The 18,822-nt window shown below is 38.2% G+C and overlaps 1 protein-coding gene across 1 annotated transcript in view; it reads right to left on the bottom strand.

Moving 5' to 3' along the window:
- SCN2A (sodium voltage-gated channel alpha subunit 2) overlaps positions 1-12,159 on the bottom strand; it is a 108,038-nt gene extending 95,879 nt beyond the window's left edge. The window contains exon 1 of the mRNA XM_087949806.1: positions 11,880-12,159. The gene's annotated coding sequence lies outside the window, so the exon portion shown is untranslated. The remainder of the gene's footprint in view (positions 1-11,879) is intronic.
- Positions 12,160-18,822: the final 6,663 nt, after the last annotated feature.

An 18,822-nucleotide genomic window follows, 5' to 3' on the forward strand; every position in this document is an offset into this window, starting at 1 on the left:
ATTTGATACAGTTTAAGACCACTACACCTACCTAATTTGCGCTCTAAAAATCTGGGTAAGTACCAAACCCCTGATCCACAGCTCGGTACCGGGCTGTGGCTTTTTGGATAGTGGGCTGTGCAAGTGGTGCACATGTGCACGAAATGAGCCCCTCTCCCTCCCTGTTGCCACCAGTCTACACAAGCCAGAAAGATTGGGACTGCTGCTATATAACCCTTTGTAAATTATCCTTTGTAATTTGAGCGGACGTGATTCAGCCTCCAAATGCAAAATGGCAATGCAAAGCAACCTTGGATGTGTGTTTAAAGTTATTTTTCCTGACTTTTAGAAGTGCATGTGATACACAGTGAGGAAGGAAGGAAGGAAGGAAGGAAGGAAGGAAGGAAGGAAGGAGGGAGGGAGGGAGGGAGGGAGGGAGGGAAGGAAGGAAGGAAGGGTTCTGACCCAGGCTTTGTCAAACGTACTTAAACACAAACTTATTTTAAAAACAAAACCTATTTTATTGCAACGCTGGGAATTATTTGCATTCCCAGCCAGAACTAATTATAAACATTTCCCCAAGTTAAGCACACGCCTGTCAGTGCTATGGAATGCTGTCAAAAACAGAAGTATCCAAATTAATTATAACAGAAACCACCCAAAATACCAGAAAAAAACAACCAGAATACACAGAGCTTCAAGGAGGACTCGGAATCTATTGAACTGCTTTGCTTCCTGCAAAGCTTTCATCATTGAGGTCTGACTTTTATCCCTTATGGGAGGGGCAATCACCTCCCAGCCCCTTTTGTTTCAGCTGCTCTCGCCTTCTAGCAGCTCTGCACACACGTGCACTGAGAACAGGCTACCCTGGGTCCTCTGCCTCGCTGCTGCCAGACTCCGAAGGCTCCAAAGGCACACCCCACTCCCAGATGATCCTGGCTCCTTCCCTGCATCGGACGCAAAACCCTCATCCAAGTCCTCTGCAGACTCCCCGACTGGTCCCCTTTCTTCCTTACTGTCCAACTCCGTTGCCATCTGCACTGGCTGCCGGCGAACCACAACAGGAAGGAAGGAAGGAAGGAAGGAAGGAAGGAAGGAAGGAAGGAAGGAAGGAAGGAAGGAAGGAAGGAAGGAAGGAAGGAGGGAGGGAGGGAGGGAGGGAGGGAGGGAGGGAGGGAAAGATGGAAAGAAAAGTTCCCCTTCAACACACTTTGGAGGAAGATACATTTATACTTTTACTCCCTTTTCTTTTTTTAATCTCTATTTTTAGATATGTTAATTGATAAGACATTGTGGACCTCTGCTGGAAAAATTCAATCTGAAAAATTCAATCATTCAGATTGACCATCTTGTGGCCATCTTTGCAAGCATGTACAGAGCTCTCATTGGATGTTCTTTGACTGGTAAAGTTTCTTCATGACTAACATTATTTGTTCTTGCACTCATAACGATGGATTCATCACGAAGGGGACACTTGCTCGTCCTCTTTGAACATATCATTGTATACCTTATATGGAAGGAAAGTTATTATTTGCTTTCTCTACTGCTTACCACTTTGTTCCTTTGCCAGATTTATGGTATCTATCTATTCAGTCCTTCTCCTTTCTCCTCTCCCAAATGCTGCAACTCAGCTATTGTTGATTCAACCCTCTTTTTATCTCTCTCTTTATATACTTCTCCATCTCGAGGAAAATCTTTGTAAGTTTACTTTGCAAATTATCTTCTAGGATACTTGCTTCAAAAATTCTCCTTTAAAAAAAAAAGAATTCTCGTTTCATCTCTGTTACCCTGAATCTTATGGAAACAACAGGCTACCAAGATGAAAAGGTAATTTTAAAGGCTAAAGAAATCTTACATTTCCAAAGTTATACTTGCTGTGTTTTTGTCCATTCTGGTAAACCTGTTAGTTTTTTGACAAATTCTATTGGGCCAATCAAAAGTTGTCCTGGGCTGAATAGAACCAGGAACAGAAATTTTTTCTCTGCTATGGAACTTTTTTTTAAAATTAAGTTTATTATAGCTGTCCAACTCCAATGGACTCTGAGCCACTGCAATAAAAATAAATAATAAAATTTTCCCAGTCTTTCATATCAAACATTTTCTGTGGACATTTTGGTGTCTGCCAATATTAGCATGCTAAATTAAGCTGTACAAAAAAGAGATATTTTATTTAAGCACTTTCTTGATTGGTTTGCAGAGCTTTTCAATAGTGCTACGCATCACCTTTAATTGTAGCATCTTAAATCCTTTTATATAGTCATAATGCAAGACAACATTGTGGCATACCCCCTCCTTCTTTTCTTCACTTATCATAAATCACTGAAGGTCTTACTACTTTCAGTGGTCTGCTTGGATGTGGTCATCTCTTTAGCTTGATATTTACCTTTTAATTGTAACCCCCTCCCCCCTTTTTTTGCTCTACTTTACTATTTAATCAATGAATTTTACTATTTCTTGGAAACTATCAGTATTTTTTCTTATATTTATACTGTACAGGATAAGTGCCTGGATGGATTTTCCCTACATTACGGTAGATGATATACAAGCATAACTCTAGCTAATAGATATCCTTTCATCTCTGGCATGTTTGCAGATATCGCTACTGAGAAAACATGATGAGTTAGCACAATTTCCTTCAATACTTTAGAAACATTGGGATTGCATGAAAAATAAATGCGTTGCTGCCTCCTGAGCATTGCACAGTCAGCACATTTCCTTTTTTATTTACATTTGCCTTGTGAAGCCTTCTGCTGTCAAATATTCCTTGAAAGATAGGGATCACAGAAGCATCTCCTTCCCCTGAATGCCAACTTCCCTCCTAGAATGCATTACATGTAGTCATTTATTATTTATCTCCACCGAAAGAAAACCATACTGTGCTTTCTGGAATCCTTCCATATCGGGGTCACCAAACTTTTGGACCTCAGGGACCACCAAACTTTTGGACCTCAGGGACCACCAAACTCATAATTTTAAATCCTGCGGACCACTAATATGAATTTTGACTGACGGTGGCTTGCTGAAATTGGTACAGTAGTCACAAGACTGGCCCTTTGGTCATCCCGGAGCAGCTCCTCAAGTCCATGGCAGGCCGGGTGGAGGAGCAGCTCCAGGATGACCAAAGGGCCAGTCTTGTGACTATTGCAGCTCTGGAATATGGGACCGATTTTCCCACCATCATCAGCAAGCCACCCTAGGGTGGATTTCCCTCCCTCGCTGTTGGTCTTACCTTTCAGTTCCAGCTCGCATGGCTCTACTCAAAGAAAGGTTTGCGCTCGACCGAAAGGTGGGGGCCAACGAGTGAGCGAGCCATTTGAGTGGCGTAGCCTTGTGTTCCCATGCAGCCTAGATTAATTGCTTTGGGGTGGGGGCTTTGGGGGGGAGGGACATTTCTCTGCGGACCACCAAAAATTTTTCACGAACCACCAGTAGTCCCCAGCCCACCAATTGGCGACCACTGTTCCATATCATCCAATCACAACTTAGAAAAAAAACACTCTTCACTAAGAACAGGGAAGGGCAACTTTGAAAACAGAAGTATAGGTAGTCCTCAACTTACAATGGTTCATTTAGTGACTGTTCACTAAAAACAGCCGAATCCCCATGGTCACGTGATCAAAATCCAGAGGCTTGGCAATGGACTCATATTTCAGACTCATACTTATGACAGTTGCATAGTTCCAGGGTCCCTTTTGTGACCTTCCGACAAGCAAAATCAATGGAGAACCCAGATTCACTTAACAACCATGTTACTAACTTGACAATGGCAGTGATTCACTTAACAACGGTGGCCGGACAGGTCGTAAAACAGGGCAAAACTCACTTAACAAATGTCTCACTTGGCAACAGAAATTTTGGGCTCAGTTGTGGTCATAAGGCGAGGACAACCTGTTATTCGATTTATCTATTAGGCTCTTAGTTCTTAGTTAATGGCAGGTTGGTATTGTAATACTCAGCTCAATGCACCTTTCTGGCTTAGTGTCAGAGGAGAATAATCCCTATGACTTTGGATTCCTTTTGTTGCACTAACTTAATTCTTTCCTTCCACCCCAGCACAGCAGAGGAGATCAGCAGACGAAGCTTTGGAAAAGGGAAAATAATACCTTTCAGCAAAATCCCTCTGTTTAGGTTATCCGTTCCTCTTTGTATGACTAAGCAGGGAAGCATCAAGCTAATCAGCAGTTCAGCAGCAAGGAAAGTTCAATCTGGCCATCCATCCAGATATAAACTTTGCTCTGTCCCAGCAGTGTTAAATTTATCTCCCTCGTCTCCCTTTCCCTTCTGCTTTCTTTCCCTCTAGGGCATGCCTGTTTAGTTTGTAAGCCTGAATTGGTTCTGCTTCTGCTTCTTCTTGTTTTTATTTAAACATAGCATGTACCAATGGTATAGCAAATTATGATAACGAGCATTCCTGTGGGAAGCAATTTTTACCTGAAAAGCACGATCAAATATTGTCATAGCCTTCACAAGCAGAACCCCCAACTCCTGGCAGTAGAAGACAAGGGGATAAGTTGCATGCCCCTGAAAAATCTGCTCCAAAATATGGGGAGATCTTTTGGGGGGAAGAGAGACTTTAGCATGATCACCTACAATTTCTATGGGTGGAAACCTTCCCTGGATCACAGGAGCATTTGCAATATTTTGAAGGTACATTAAAGAACCTTTCATTATAATAAATGCTGAATAAGCTACTTGATTGATCATTATGTATTAAATAGCCTGTCCTCATTAGGACAAAGTCCAACCAGTGTGTGTGTGTGTGTGTATACATGAATGTATGCCCACAAATGTGCTCTGGGATGCTAACAGATCTACAAATACAGCACAATACATTATCATATTTTTTTAAAAAAATTAATTAGGTGTCCAGCCCTTCTCATCTTTTCATTCATCCATTCCATTTTCCATTTCCATTTCTTATAGGCCCAGATATAAAGATGTACAGCTGTAGCTCTACATTGCAGAGTCCTCAAACTCTTTAAGAGTTAAGGGGAAAAAAGCAGGTTTGCATTAGAACATAGTAAGTGGGGAAGAAACAGCTTGAGGAAGAGGAGAATGATATGGGGGAGCTGAGCTCCCATTAGAAAGTGGGCTAAGAACAATCTAAACCTTAATATACATAAGTTGTTATTTATATAAAAACTGTGTAGAATATAATGGTTAATCTTACAGTAAAGCACTTTTATCAAGCATATGTATGTCACTTTTGAAACCGGCTAAATAGGGATGAATTGCTTGTGATTTCCAAGCGAATACAAATATTGTATCTATATGATGTTTGGTGACAGCTCTAATTTTGTATAGATGCAACAACTAGAAGGTTCAGGGTCCTGATTAGGAAGCACATCCCCAATCACAATTGTGCAGAGGCTAATTGCGCTAATAGTCCAAAGAGGGTTATGTGCTTTGTGCATAATTGACCCTGTTTAGCTATTTATTAGACACCATGGCTGAAGTCTCAGCGTTCAGAACAATTTATTGGGCTTAGCCCTGCCCAGAGCTGTTCCAAATAAATGTTTCATTTATTTTGGAATTAAAATATGTATTTTGAACAAACTTTGGTTATAGTATTAAATTAGATAAATGGCAAAAGTTATGGGAAAGGAATAGGAAACTAACTTTGGCCACTTCTTATAAAGAAAACCTATACAAAATGTTCTACAGATGGCACCTCCCACCAACAAGATTGGCAAAAATGAGTAAAGACATATCACCACAATGTTGGAAGTGTAAGACAGTGTTACGGACATATTATCATATGTGGCAGCCATGCACCAAAGCAAAATAATTTTGGCCGCAGATTAAGATATGGCTGGAAGAAATGCTTGGCCAAAAAATAGAGTTCAGACCAGAATTGTTCCTACTGGGAATTACTGAAGGAAATAGCAAAGGAATGATATATCTAATGTTGCATGATATAACTGCAGCAAGATTGGTTTATGACCAAAACTGGAAGAAGGTAGATATCCCCGAGCAAAGTGAAATAATAAAGAAAATTTTGGTCTGTGCGGAAATGGACAGGTTAACACTGGAAATTAAAGATAAGGATGAAACAGAATACTATGAAGCCTGGAACAAACTGTATCAATGGTCAGATTCGAAAAAAGGAAGTCAGAACAAAGGGGAAAAAGTTGTGATGCTGTATAAGACGGAAGGTGGATGAACTTTAAGCTAAAGACAATATAAAATAGTGGATATAATGACTGTGTAAAAAGAATGCGAAAGGAAATTAGGGTTGTAATTAGGAAATTATATACATTTATAGCACCAACTTAGTAATGCAAAATAAGGAAGAGACTAACTGTTATAAGTGGTTATATGCATGTATGGCAAAATAACTGCCAGGAAAGTCGTACTATGTTCAGTTGTTTTTAATGTTTATTCAATAAAACTTTTCTATTAAAAAAAAGATGTATTTTGAACACATGTTCTTAAAAGTTACTAGGATGTATTTTCTAGCTATCATATTTAAGATAATCAAGGCTGCAGGGAGATATTTGGGTGACTTGGCTTTTGAAAAAAGTAGGTTTAATATCTAGGGTAAAACATGCATAACGTGCGATGGAACAGTTTGGGAGATACTCTAAAGTAATATCAACTAATATTATTGATATTTTAATTCTGTCAAACAGCGCTGTCAAAGTATACATGAAGCAATCATTCAGAAAGACAGTAATAAAGTGTTATGAGTGAGGAAAACAGAACTTGGACACAGTAAGTGTCATCCATTTGCCACAATGCTGTCAAATGCTTCCGTTTGTTACATGGTTTTTTCTGAAAACAACACAGCATGTAGCTGGCCTGGGAACAGTACCACGTTGGGCTAATCTAAAGCTGAGTTTGGATGTATGAAAACAACCTTTGTCTTTAGTAAGCACATCGCAATCAAGCTCAGAATTAACTTATTTAACAATTGGAGTGTTTCCCAATATGAAAGTAGCCAAGAAGCAGCAAAAAATATTTTTTAAAAAAAGCAAGTGCAACCATAACTGAATCAAGCAAGACCTTTCATGGGTGAGGTTGGAGGAATTACCAGATCAAAATTTGATTTTGTTCCTGCCTTGCATGAACCATATGGGTAGCTAGCCCTACCAGATTAGACAGCTGTAGTACTGAAGTCTGAGTAAGTACAAAAAATGAAAAGAGATCCTCACTGTGTAGCAAGTACACTCCTAGCATATAAACAAACAAAGCTGAAGAAGCTTCTTGGATGAGAAGCGGAAGGTCTTTAAAGAAAAAACCAGAAAGTCCAGTTGCCTCTTGAAAAAGCACTTTTGGGACAACCATGACCTGGATGACTGACCAACTCCATAGACTGCCTTAACTGCTACACCAACTCTAGTTCTATCTATGTACATAGTTGGTAACCATAATCAGATGCACTTAAACCCTCTTGCAATCTACCATATTAGCACTATTATTTGTTACTGCTTATGCTTCCATTCACTTTTGAGATTTATCCTTCCTTATTTACAAGATTAGTTAAATATATAACACAGTTAATCATCACGTAATAATCACATTAGTTCATTCATGATTTCTTTTATTACCACTTTCAAATGTAAATGAATAAACTGTTTTTGCACTCCTTCACCTGCTTACTTAGGAGGAGACCCTATTGAAATACATAGTACAAACTTCAGAAAAAAATATAACATACTGTACGTTTGTACTGCTGTACTGTACATTTATAGGGTAGTGCTTTAATGTTTAAAATGAAGTCTGCTGGATCAGATATAGAAAGAAAAGAAGAAGAGCTGAGTGGAGGTTCAGAAAGAGAACCATTTCTAAAATGGTCCTGGCCCTCGCATTATTGAACAACTTGGTTTAAAAACAAACTGTAAAAACTAAACTTTTTAGTGAATGGAAACATTACAAAGTCTATGCCTAGTGAAGAAATTGTAGAAAGGAGTCTGCAGAGATGCTATTTTAGAGATTCTGGAGGACCATTGGAAGATGACAGATGTCACCACTGGGACGGTTCTTTCTTTGGCTGCTCCCTACCTGTTTGAGATGGACCTTAGAAATAGATCCAAGTGTTTGGACAGATTGACAAAATAGAAGAATTGGATTCTAGGCTGGGTATTGATGATTAAAGTTGTTGGTAAAGTTTTCAGAGAATGAGAAACAGGATTCAGAGGATTGGTGTATATCATTGGACTCTGTGTGGGGACTTTCAGATTGTTTTACTGCTTTGCATGTTTGATTTTAAGGAAATCTATAAGAGACCTCTCAAGGGTTGATAGCTGGGAAAAGAACTTTGTGAGAAATCTGACTAGTTTTCAGATATTAGGTAGATACTAAAGAAAAAGGTACTAAAGCTCCATGATTTCTCAATTCCTCATGAAATCCAAAATAACATATTTGTGTCTCCTCTCGTTAATGAAAGGCTGGGGTGGGATAGTGTATCTACAGTATTGTATTGTGAGGAATGAAGAAAAAATTAAAAGTTCAAGATCACTGACACAACAGGTGATAGCACCTAGCTAACCTTGGCTGATGTCAAAAAGCTTACAAGGGTCAGATCTAGCAAGTACAGGTAATCCTCAACTTAAAACAGTTCGTTTAGTGACCGTTCACAGTTACAATGGCAATGAAAAATAAGACAAGACCAGTTTTCACAGTTACGACCTTTGCAGCATTCCCATAATCATGTGATCAAAATTGAGATGGTTCCTATTTGTAATGGCTGCAGTGTCCCAGGGTCATGTAATCCCCTTTTGCAACCTTCTGCCAAGCAAAGTCAATGGGGGAAAGCAGATTCCCTTAACAATTGGGTTACCAACTTACCAACTGCAGTGATTCACTTAACAACTCTGGCAAGAAAGGTTGTAAAATGGGGCAAAACTCACTTCACAAATATCTCATTTAACAACATAAATTTTGGGCTCAATTGTGATTGTAAGTCGAAGACTACCTGTATTTGGATGGAAGACCACTAGGAAATTGGACTGAACAGCCCAAACAAATTTCCAGATAAGGGTCCTGAAGTAAATAGTGAACAGCTTCCTTATTATTTCTGGGAAAACTACATAAAGTCTTTGCTAAACTATAATTGATGTGAACTGGCTGAATTCTATAGCCTTATACTTATGCAGGTAGTCTTTGGCTTACAACCATGATTGTGACTGGAAATTCGGTCACTAAGTGATCGTTAAGCAAATCATCCCATGACCGGACTTGGTTTTACAACCATTTTTACTATGGTTGTAAAGTGAAACACCACAGACATTGAGTCACATAAATGTTAAGCAAATCTGGCTTCCACAACTGACTGTACTTGTTGGAAGGCAGCTGGGAAGACTGCAAATCCTAAACATGTGACCACAAGAAGCTACATCCATCATCAATGTGAACTGGTTGCCCAGTGGCCAAATTGCAATCACTGACTGGGAGTCCTGGGACAGTAATACAGGGGTCATAACTTTGAGAATGGATCGTAAGTCACATTTTCCAAGGCCATCGTAACTTCAAATTGTTAAATGGTCATAAGTCAAGGTTTACCTGTTATTTAAGTGCGTTATGGATACTTGCTTAGAACAGTGAAAGAGATTCTCAGAGCTGAAGCCTCTCAGGGATAAAGTATTAAATATTTCTCAAAAAGGACCAACAGGTCTGAAATGCATGCATGGTATGCAAAAGTTAGGTTCACCTGACAGAATAATCCAATTAGCTTTGTTAATGGACCATCTCTATATGCATGTAGCTTATGACCAACGGTGACCTAGTGAAGAGGGGAGCAGCCATTTCCTCACTGAACCTATCTGCTGGAAGGATATAACTCCCCTTTTTTTTCTACCATAGGAACCCTTTTTTTCAATGAAATGTTGAGTTTGCACTGAAAACTAAAAGAGGGACAAAGTTCCCCCTGTTTTCATAGTGACTTTTCTAGGTGACCTGTTCAGAAAGGGGAAGAGGCAGAAAGCCCTAGGTTCAAGTGAAACGAATCCTTCCCTGCATTACTTCTCCTACTTCTGGTGTTTGCATGACACTTTCCTCAACCCAGTTAGGGAAGTTGTGAGAATGAGAATAGAAAGCCTAGACATATTGTCATTGCCAAAAATAAAATAAAAAACCAATATAAAGGTAGTTTTCCATTACAAACAACCACAGAAACCAAGTCACAGGTGTTTATCCCACAACTAGAAGTGAGCATCGCTCCACAAAATTCATTCAGTTGCTACAGTTCATCTGTTTTATCTCTAAGGCAGCATGCAACCTTCAATTGCAACAGATCATAAGATGGCTACCTGTCGGTTAGCTAATCATGTCTATTTCTCTAAAATGATTGTCAGAGGTTCTTCTCCCATCAAAATATTGCTCCTCAAATGTGCTTTCTCCGGTTTTCTTCCGTTGCCCTCTTAAATTATAGAAAGTACATCTGCAGTGCCCATTTCATTTCCAAATCTCCATTCCGAGTGCTCTCGAGAAGCTGATTTTAGTAAGACAAATGGCTGTGTGGATTGGAAATGGAAGACTTTATGTGGGAGATGTATATTTCTGCTTAATAATGAATGCCTTGCAGAAAGCACAAAAGGCCAAGGCTGGGCAGAGGGAGAGGAAATGCATCATCCACAGCTTCACATCCAACCCTTCTCACATGCAAAGACCATCCATGGCCCACCAGCCAGGAACAGCAAGGGTGTCTCCTCCCTACTTCCTGCCTAAAAAAAAAAGGGCGGCTCCTTTCCCATGAACATCCCCCCCCCTCCTTCTAGGCCCCTCCACTGATTCAGAGCTCAGCTGTGGAAAGAATCCAAGCACCTCAACCAGCAAAGCCAGCTTCTCAGAAGCCAACAGGAGTTCTATTTGATTTACTCTGTGCCAGAGGAAGCTGAGGCCAAACCTTCTGCTGCAATCAACCTGGCAAACTGCGTTGCCTTGACAGCCGCAATATTGATCTCCTTGCTTATCCTCAAGGAGACCAGAGAAGGTTTCTCACCCAGAGAGACAGTGCTTGTGAATCATTGATTCAGGAAATCAGCTCTCCCAATTATCCCAATCCTATTTTTTTTTTCCAAGAGGGGAAAATTGGGGTGGGGGTATAGAGCGGAGTTAGGATCAGGAGCTGCATTGGTTTGCTGCCTGCTGGGAAGCCCTGTTGTTTCTCATAGTCTGAATCATATGAACGAGACACATAATGCAGTGGGGCATGTGGGAGTCGAAAGCAAAGGCAAGGAATACGTTGGAATACCTGACTGAACATGCAATGGTATCTTTTTTAGAAAAGAAAAGAAAAGGTTAATCTTGCTGTGCTTTTTGCCACCTTCCAGTGGGTGAATTGACCTTATCTGTGATTTTCATACTGTCTCCTCCACTGAGAAGGCTGTTCTACTGGGAGGATGTGCTGTGCTGCAATACTGTAAACGAACTATATATACCTTGATAAACAACAGGGTGAATATTACGAAAGACTGTTATTTGTCACCTAAAAATGCTAACAATACAGTATGTTTCTGTGGTAGTGTGATTCGAAGGATCTTCTTCAGCCCACCACCTCCGTTTTCTCAGTCGGCTTCGTTATTCCTCGACCATTTTTGTTAACGCACAAAATAAGACAACCTGGAAAAATGTATCACTTGTGGCTGAGAACCAAGCTCAAGCAACAATACATTTTGACTTGAGCAACGGAAGGGAAGCAAATCTCTGCCATACCTTCTGGAAAATGAATTAACAGCATCCTGTAAGAGATTAAACTGTTTTTCCTATAATGGAGGAATGTACGAGGCAAAACTCAGTACACCTCAGCCTAAATGCACCTCTCTGAAATCTCCTTTCTCCTTGTTGCATCCAAAATAAAGGGTCCAGCAGATACATCAGCAGGAGACAATCAGTAACAGGGCCTGATAGGGACTACATAAACCCGGCAATGAAATATTCCCTTAAACCCTTTATCTTACCTGAGAAGAAGAGTGATAAATTACAGCATCAGCAGGAGAACCATTATCCATAGATCTGCATATGCCGTGTTTTCCTTACTGCAGCTGTCCAGGTTCCTCAAGATAGGAGCTTCCAAAGTCTCCCATTTTTACACCGTCTCAGGGACAAAAATGATCCAGCCCCAAAAAATCGAAAAGAAACCTTTACAGGAACCTTCTGCCCTGGCGTCTTTCTCTAAGGATCATTCTGTGTTCCCCAACATCCGTAAGGGAGGGGGTGCTTGTGGGGGAATTTAAAAAAAAAAAAAAAGCAGGGAAGGAAGAAAAGAGACTGCTCTGTATTTAAATAATGAAATGAAAACCAAGTCTGCAAATTAAGGGATAGCGCCATCTACCGGCAAAAGGAACGAATGTTATTTTCCCCTTGTCTTGTTTTTTGCACCCGTTGACAGAAGCTGCATCGTTAGTCACATATTCTCGTTTTAAGGACTACAAATACACCAACTTTAAACAAGGAAACGACAAACGCTTTATCTGATTGCACCACTCAAAGGGGGAGGGGGAAAGAGGGTGACAATAAGGTAACCCCATTTTAGAAAATCTTTCCTCCTGTATGCAGCCTCCTATGCCATTTATCTATCTTGAGGCTCCTCCTCCTACCCTCCTGTAGATCAATCACATTGAAATGATAAGGAATGAAAGGGTTTTATCAGCCCATCTGCCAAAAAAGCAGTTGCGATATCTGTCATAGGCAGCTTTGCAAGGTACAAGTTTAAATTAGAAGATTTTGCACAACTTTGGGTTGACAATCATCACCAACAAAAGCAATATTGCTGAGCACGTGTTTTTTTTTTATAAAAGAAAAGAAAAGAAAAAGTAGTGGTATGACTGTTAATTGAATCTGATAAGATAAATTCGAAATTGTGCACTACAGGTCACCGCAGGTCAGTGCAATCCTATATATATATATATTTAAGTGACAGTGAGTCTATGGACGCACTGCTATTTATCAGTGCTATTTATCAAATGGCCCAGATATGTAAAGCCCTTTCATCACTTCCTCAAAAGCCTTTTGACATTTGTACCATCCATGACTCTGACTTTGGATCAGTATTATCACAGTTTGCACTTTTCATAGTTTCCCCTAAAAACAAACAAACCTTGAACCAACGGATAAATTGCTGAAATATTTTATGCCACTTTAAAAAGGTATTCAGTATTTGAAGGACTAGCATATAGAAAAGGAAAATTGTTACACTATGTACTATTATGCATCCTGTCATGCATATTATTTAAATTAAGGAGATGAATTACTGGTTTGTTTCTTTGTTTATTTCCCACCTTCATTATTTTTACAAAAAACTCAAGGCAGCAAACACATCTGGCTCCTCCTACTTTCCCCAGAAAAACAACCCTGTGAAGTGTATTGGTTGAGAGAGAGAGAGACTAGCCCTAAATCACCCAAGTTGATTTTTCATGGCTAAAGCAGGATTTGAACTATTGGTCACCTGCTTTCTAGTCTGGTGCCTTAACTACTAGACCATGGGTGTCAATCTCGATCACGTCATGTGATGTATCACCATGTTTTTTGCCTTTGTGAAGCTGGGGCAGGCATGGCCTGTGCTTGATGGATCCGGTCCATGGGCAGCCAGTTTGACCGACCTGTACCAAAATGGTTGTTATTGATTGATTGATTGATTGATTGATTAGATTAGATTTAATTTGTACTGCAGCACATCTCAACAAGTGACTCTTCAAGTGGTTCTTCTTCATTAAGTTTCATTCATTGCTTGAGGCCTCAGGTGCACTGAACAATTATGAACTACTTTCTAAAATTAATTTTTAAATTAAAATCCTCCCCTTTAACATTCATACTTACAGTAATGAAAAACGTTGAAATATTACTATATTTAATATTTACTATATTATTATAGATTGGGATACAAACCTGTATTTATGAGATTAGACTCAGAAGATGATGATAGTTCTGATTCATTAATGTGGAGAAAAGAACCTTGTGTTGTGAATTAGCTATTTTCGACATTGTCATTCTAAGCAATGAAATCTCTTTTAAGTTTCTTTTAAGCTTTAGCATGTCTAAGCCAGGGGTGTCAAACTCACGGCATCACGGTGTCGTCACATGATGTATTGGGACTTTCCCCCCCTTTGCTAAACCTGGCGTGGGTGTGGCCAGCGTGTGATGCATCCGGCCCACGGGACGGGAGTTTGACAGCCCTGCAGTAAACACTATGATTCAAGGGAATTTCACTTAGTTTGGAATTAACCTTAACAGAAAAAAATTCTGAGTTCTGCTTAATTGAGAATGTAGAAGGCATTCACAGACATCTATTCTGGAGAACTCTTAGTAGCAAGTCTATTTAGGGATCATTTCTAATTTTAAGAAATATAATATCATTGAGGAATAATAATTATATTTACTACTACTAAATTGTACAAATTGTCCTCAATTTATAACAGTTCATTTAGTGACCATTTGAAGTTACAACAGCACTGAAAAAACTGACTTACGACCATTTTTCCACACTTACAACCATTGGCCCCTCCTTGTGGTCACATGATCAAAATTCAGACACTTGGCAACTGGCTCATACTTATGATGTTGCAGTGCCCCAGGGTCATGTGATTATCTTTTGTGACCTTCTGACAAGCAAAGTCAATAGGGAAGTCACTAAACAACTGTATTACTAACGTAACTGCAGTGATTCACTTAACAACTGTGGCAAGAGAGGTCATAAAATGGGGCAAAACTCTCTTAACAACACCTATATTTATTTAAGCCTGGAAATCAGCTCAAAGGACAGCAGTGCAGCTTGGATTTTTTTTGCATGTATAGTTTTCAACCCACATCCTTTTTTTAATGTGCTTTCCCATTTTATACGGCCTGCATCCTTTTGACAAACTGCAGCTAATCTGTGTAATCCATTTTGCAACAATGTTTTTGTGTTACAAAAATAGCCTTATGTGTGAAAGTTAATACATTTTCATTAAGACTGGAAATAGAATGCTTGGCAAAATTTAGCAACATCATTTATAGAGCAATGAACTGATTTATCATATACATCATTCCTATATAATACCATGTGAAATTTATAAGTATGCCTGGCATATGAAAATTCCGTGTTTAGAATGAAAGTGACTAGAAAATTGTTCGGTGTTTTTATACAAAGGCAAGAAGTATATTACTCTCCAAGGTTAGCCACAGAACAATGAAGCGTTTGCGGTATATCTATAAAATATACAGCCATTTTACTAATAAGTGAATCCTCAATATAGGTGGTCCTTAAGTTACAATTATTTCTTTAGTGACTGTTCAAAGTTACAACATTGCTGAAAAAAGCGAGTTGTGTGACTGTTTCTTGCCCTTACGACAGTGGCAGCATTGCAATGATCACATGGTCAAAATTCGGATGCTTGGCTACTGGCATGTATTTATAATGGCTGCAGTGTCCTGAAGATCATGGGATCATCTTTGGTGACATCTGACAAGCAATATCAATGGGAAAGCCAGATTAACTTAACAATCGTGTTACTAACTTAACAACTGTAGTGATTCATTTATTTTTTATTTATTTTTTTGATTTGTCAATCCCTTGCAAGATAATAGGCATAAGTATAAACATGAGTAAGAATACAGGAAATAGGTATGAATAAATGGGGACAATAGGACAGGGACGGTAGGCACGATGGTTCACTTATGCATGCCCCTTAACAATTGTGGCAAGAAAGGTTATAAAATGGAGCAAAACTCTCTTAACAACTACCTTGCTTAGCAACAGAAATTTTGGGGTTAATTGTGGTTGAAAATCGAGGTCTACCTGTAATCTCTTCATTAACTTTATAGAATAGCATATAACACCTCGCTACTTTTTGTAAGCCATGTGTGTCTGCTTATAAAACAAATGACGAGGAGCATTACAGGAATTGATTTACCAAGTCGAGCCAGTGAAAGAAGTGAGATTAATCTGCTGTTATCCATTTATTAAATGCGCAAAAAAGAAACATTGCTCTAATGGTTTCAGAACCACAAAGGCAAAAGCGTGTTGTTAAATCTTTGTTTCATTCAGATCTCATCTTTCCTTCAGGATCGTTAAGGGGCATAAACATTTTGCTTCACAAAAGCGGAGAGGTAAAGTGTGAAATGAAGTGAAATGAAGTGAGATAGAATAAGATGAAGTGAGATGGGCTGAATGAGGATAATTCTGCCAAAGCCATCCACTGAACTTTGGTGACTGAGACAAAACAGATGGAATTGCATTAAAAGATGCCCTATAAAATACTTCCTGATATTTGCATACCATTTAGGTAATATGACTACAGGCTGCTTTCCAACTGCAATTCAGCTTTTCAGATTTAAAATGTGGTAGTCTTTTGACTGTTCTACATTCAACATTTAAAAAAAATGTAAAGAAAGAAAATAGAAGCAGCTTAGAAAATAGTGGAAATAATTTCATTACAGAATATCACTGATGTGTTTAGCTACTCTGCTATTGTTTAGAAGAATTGTGAAGACCTGGTTCTTCACCCAGGCCTTCAGTGAGGAAAAGAGAGATCCCTTCCTTCATCATATTTTGCCATTATTTATTATTCATGTTTTACCAATTTTATTGCACTGATTTTCTTTCATTGTCATTCTCAGAGTCATTGAGAGTTCAGCAGCATGCAAGTTTAATACACTATGATTTTTCTCAGCCAGATGTTTAAACTGAATATGGCATTTTTGTCCACTTTCAAGTCCTTCACAAGGACCTGGCATAGGTAGATGTTGTCGGTTTAATAGTATTAAAAGTATTATCATAGGATGTCACTCTTTTGCAATTGACTGATAGTGATTTTGTCAATGCTGATGATATTCAAATGGTGTTGCAGATGTTTTGGAATTGCATCCAAAATTCCTGTTACTATTGATAATACCTTTAATATTTTTGCGACAGTCATTCTACTTTTATTTACAGTTCATTTTATTTTATATTTTTATTGCTACTATTATTATCATTCTTAGTCTAGAAATGATACTTGGTGGCTCCCTAAGGTGGCTACTGAATGGTGAGGGTTTTTTTTCCTCTCTTACTGACAATCTGATGATTTTGCTGCCAAAGCTGATTCTTTGGTAGTGCTGCTCCCTGAATTTGAATTTGAGCACTTAGGAATAAGCCAAGATGGCATTCAGACAGCTTTGGACCCTCCTGGGAAGGGGAGTTTGAAGATTTCACTTCCCTTTAGAAAGTCATGTTCATTGACTTTCAGCATTTCATTTTCTTAAGCATGCCTGACTTTTAACTTCACTTTTTCAAGCTTTTGTTTCATTTTGCTTTTTATGTCTAAAGATTGAGTGACTGATTGCATGCTGATTTATCTTAATACCCCCACCACACCCCATTGGACTCTATCTGTTCTTTTTTTAAATCTTTTTTTCCTCTGATTTATGCAGGTATTCTGAATAACTTTTGCTTTTTCATAAGGAAGACATAGCATGTTCTGGGATATCTGGGACATGCAGAAGAAGCCTTCATCCTGCAGTGGATAGACAATGGCTAAAATAATGATGATGATGGTGAGACTCTCACTACAGAATTTTTGTATTTTACTAATTTGCAAAAGGTTTGGATTTTTTAAAGTTCTTTTAATTTTGGATTGAAATATCCAGAAAATATCTTTCCTGCTTTTTAAAAATACATTCTGAGGATTCTTGTGTTCTTTTATCATTGCCAAGTTACACAGAACAATAATGTATCAGATTAACCAACAAGCAAATGTGGCTGATATCTGAAAAAATATTGTTTCATAATATGCAATTCCAATGTGAAAGATTTTTTTTTAAAGTTTGATGAAATGATAATGAGTGTGAAAAAATATTCAGATGCATTCAATTGCAGATGAACTGGATTCACAAAAGAATGTGATCTGAAAGTCATAGGTTTTGCTGGGGAAAAATGTGAACTCTATAGACTTAGAATTTAAAATTATAACTGCTAATTTTTTAAAAAATGTTTTTTTTTAATTTTTATTGCTTTTTAAAACAAACATAAACAAACAAAACATAAAAACATCAGGCCATCTTCCATATATGTACATACAGTGTGCCGGTTGGTTTACAAATTGTTTTGTGCTTCCATTTCGTAGTTTTCAATTACAATTACATTGTGTATGATCTCATATTTTCAATCCAATATTAAATACATTGGTATCATTATTAATCAATCATTTGACTATACTTTTATTCATTCATGCTTTAGGAAATAATCATATTTTACTTAAGTAGTTTTGTGACAATTCATATTATCATCCCAAATCTATCCTAAAATCATTTTGTAGGTATAATAAGGAAAGAATACATCTTTATATATTTAGTATTTTCTAAAAGTCTACATATTTTGTTACTATACTTTATTGTCTAACCATTGATAGAATAGTTCCCAAACTTTATAAAATTGTTTATCATCCTGTTCTCTAATTTCAAATGTCAATCTGCTCATTTCAGCACATTCCAATATTTTCTTAATGATTTCCTCCTGTGATGGTGTTTTCTCATTTTCCAGTTTTTAGCAAATACAATCCTAGCCGCTGTTAATACATTTACAACCAGGTATTTCAAGTCTTTACTATATATTTCAGGTAAAATTCCCAATAAAAATATCTCTGGTTTCAAATCTTTATGGTTTTTTGTCATTTTTTCCAACCACGTGTGGATTTTAGTCCAGTATTTTTTAGCATCCGCACAAGTCCACCAAATATGGTAATATGAGCCAGGTGTCTTATGACATTTCCAACATTTTTCGGATTTATTCTTCAACATTCTTGATATTCTTGTCGGGGGGAAATGCCACCTGTAAAACATCTTATACAAATTTTCTTTATATGCTGTTGACATTGTCATTTTATAATTTTGAGACCACAATTTTTGCCATTTCTCTAAATCGATCCCATATCCAAAATTCTTCCCCCA

The sequence above is a fragment of the Notechis scutatus genome, chromosome 1, assembly GCF_049901735.1.
Source record: "Notechis scutatus isolate UNSWTSFEM ecotype Mainland chromosome 1, rNotScu1.2, whole genome shotgun sequence".
Lineage (NCBI taxonomy): Eukaryota > Metazoa > Chordata > Lepidosauria > Squamata > Elapidae > Notechis > Notechis scutatus.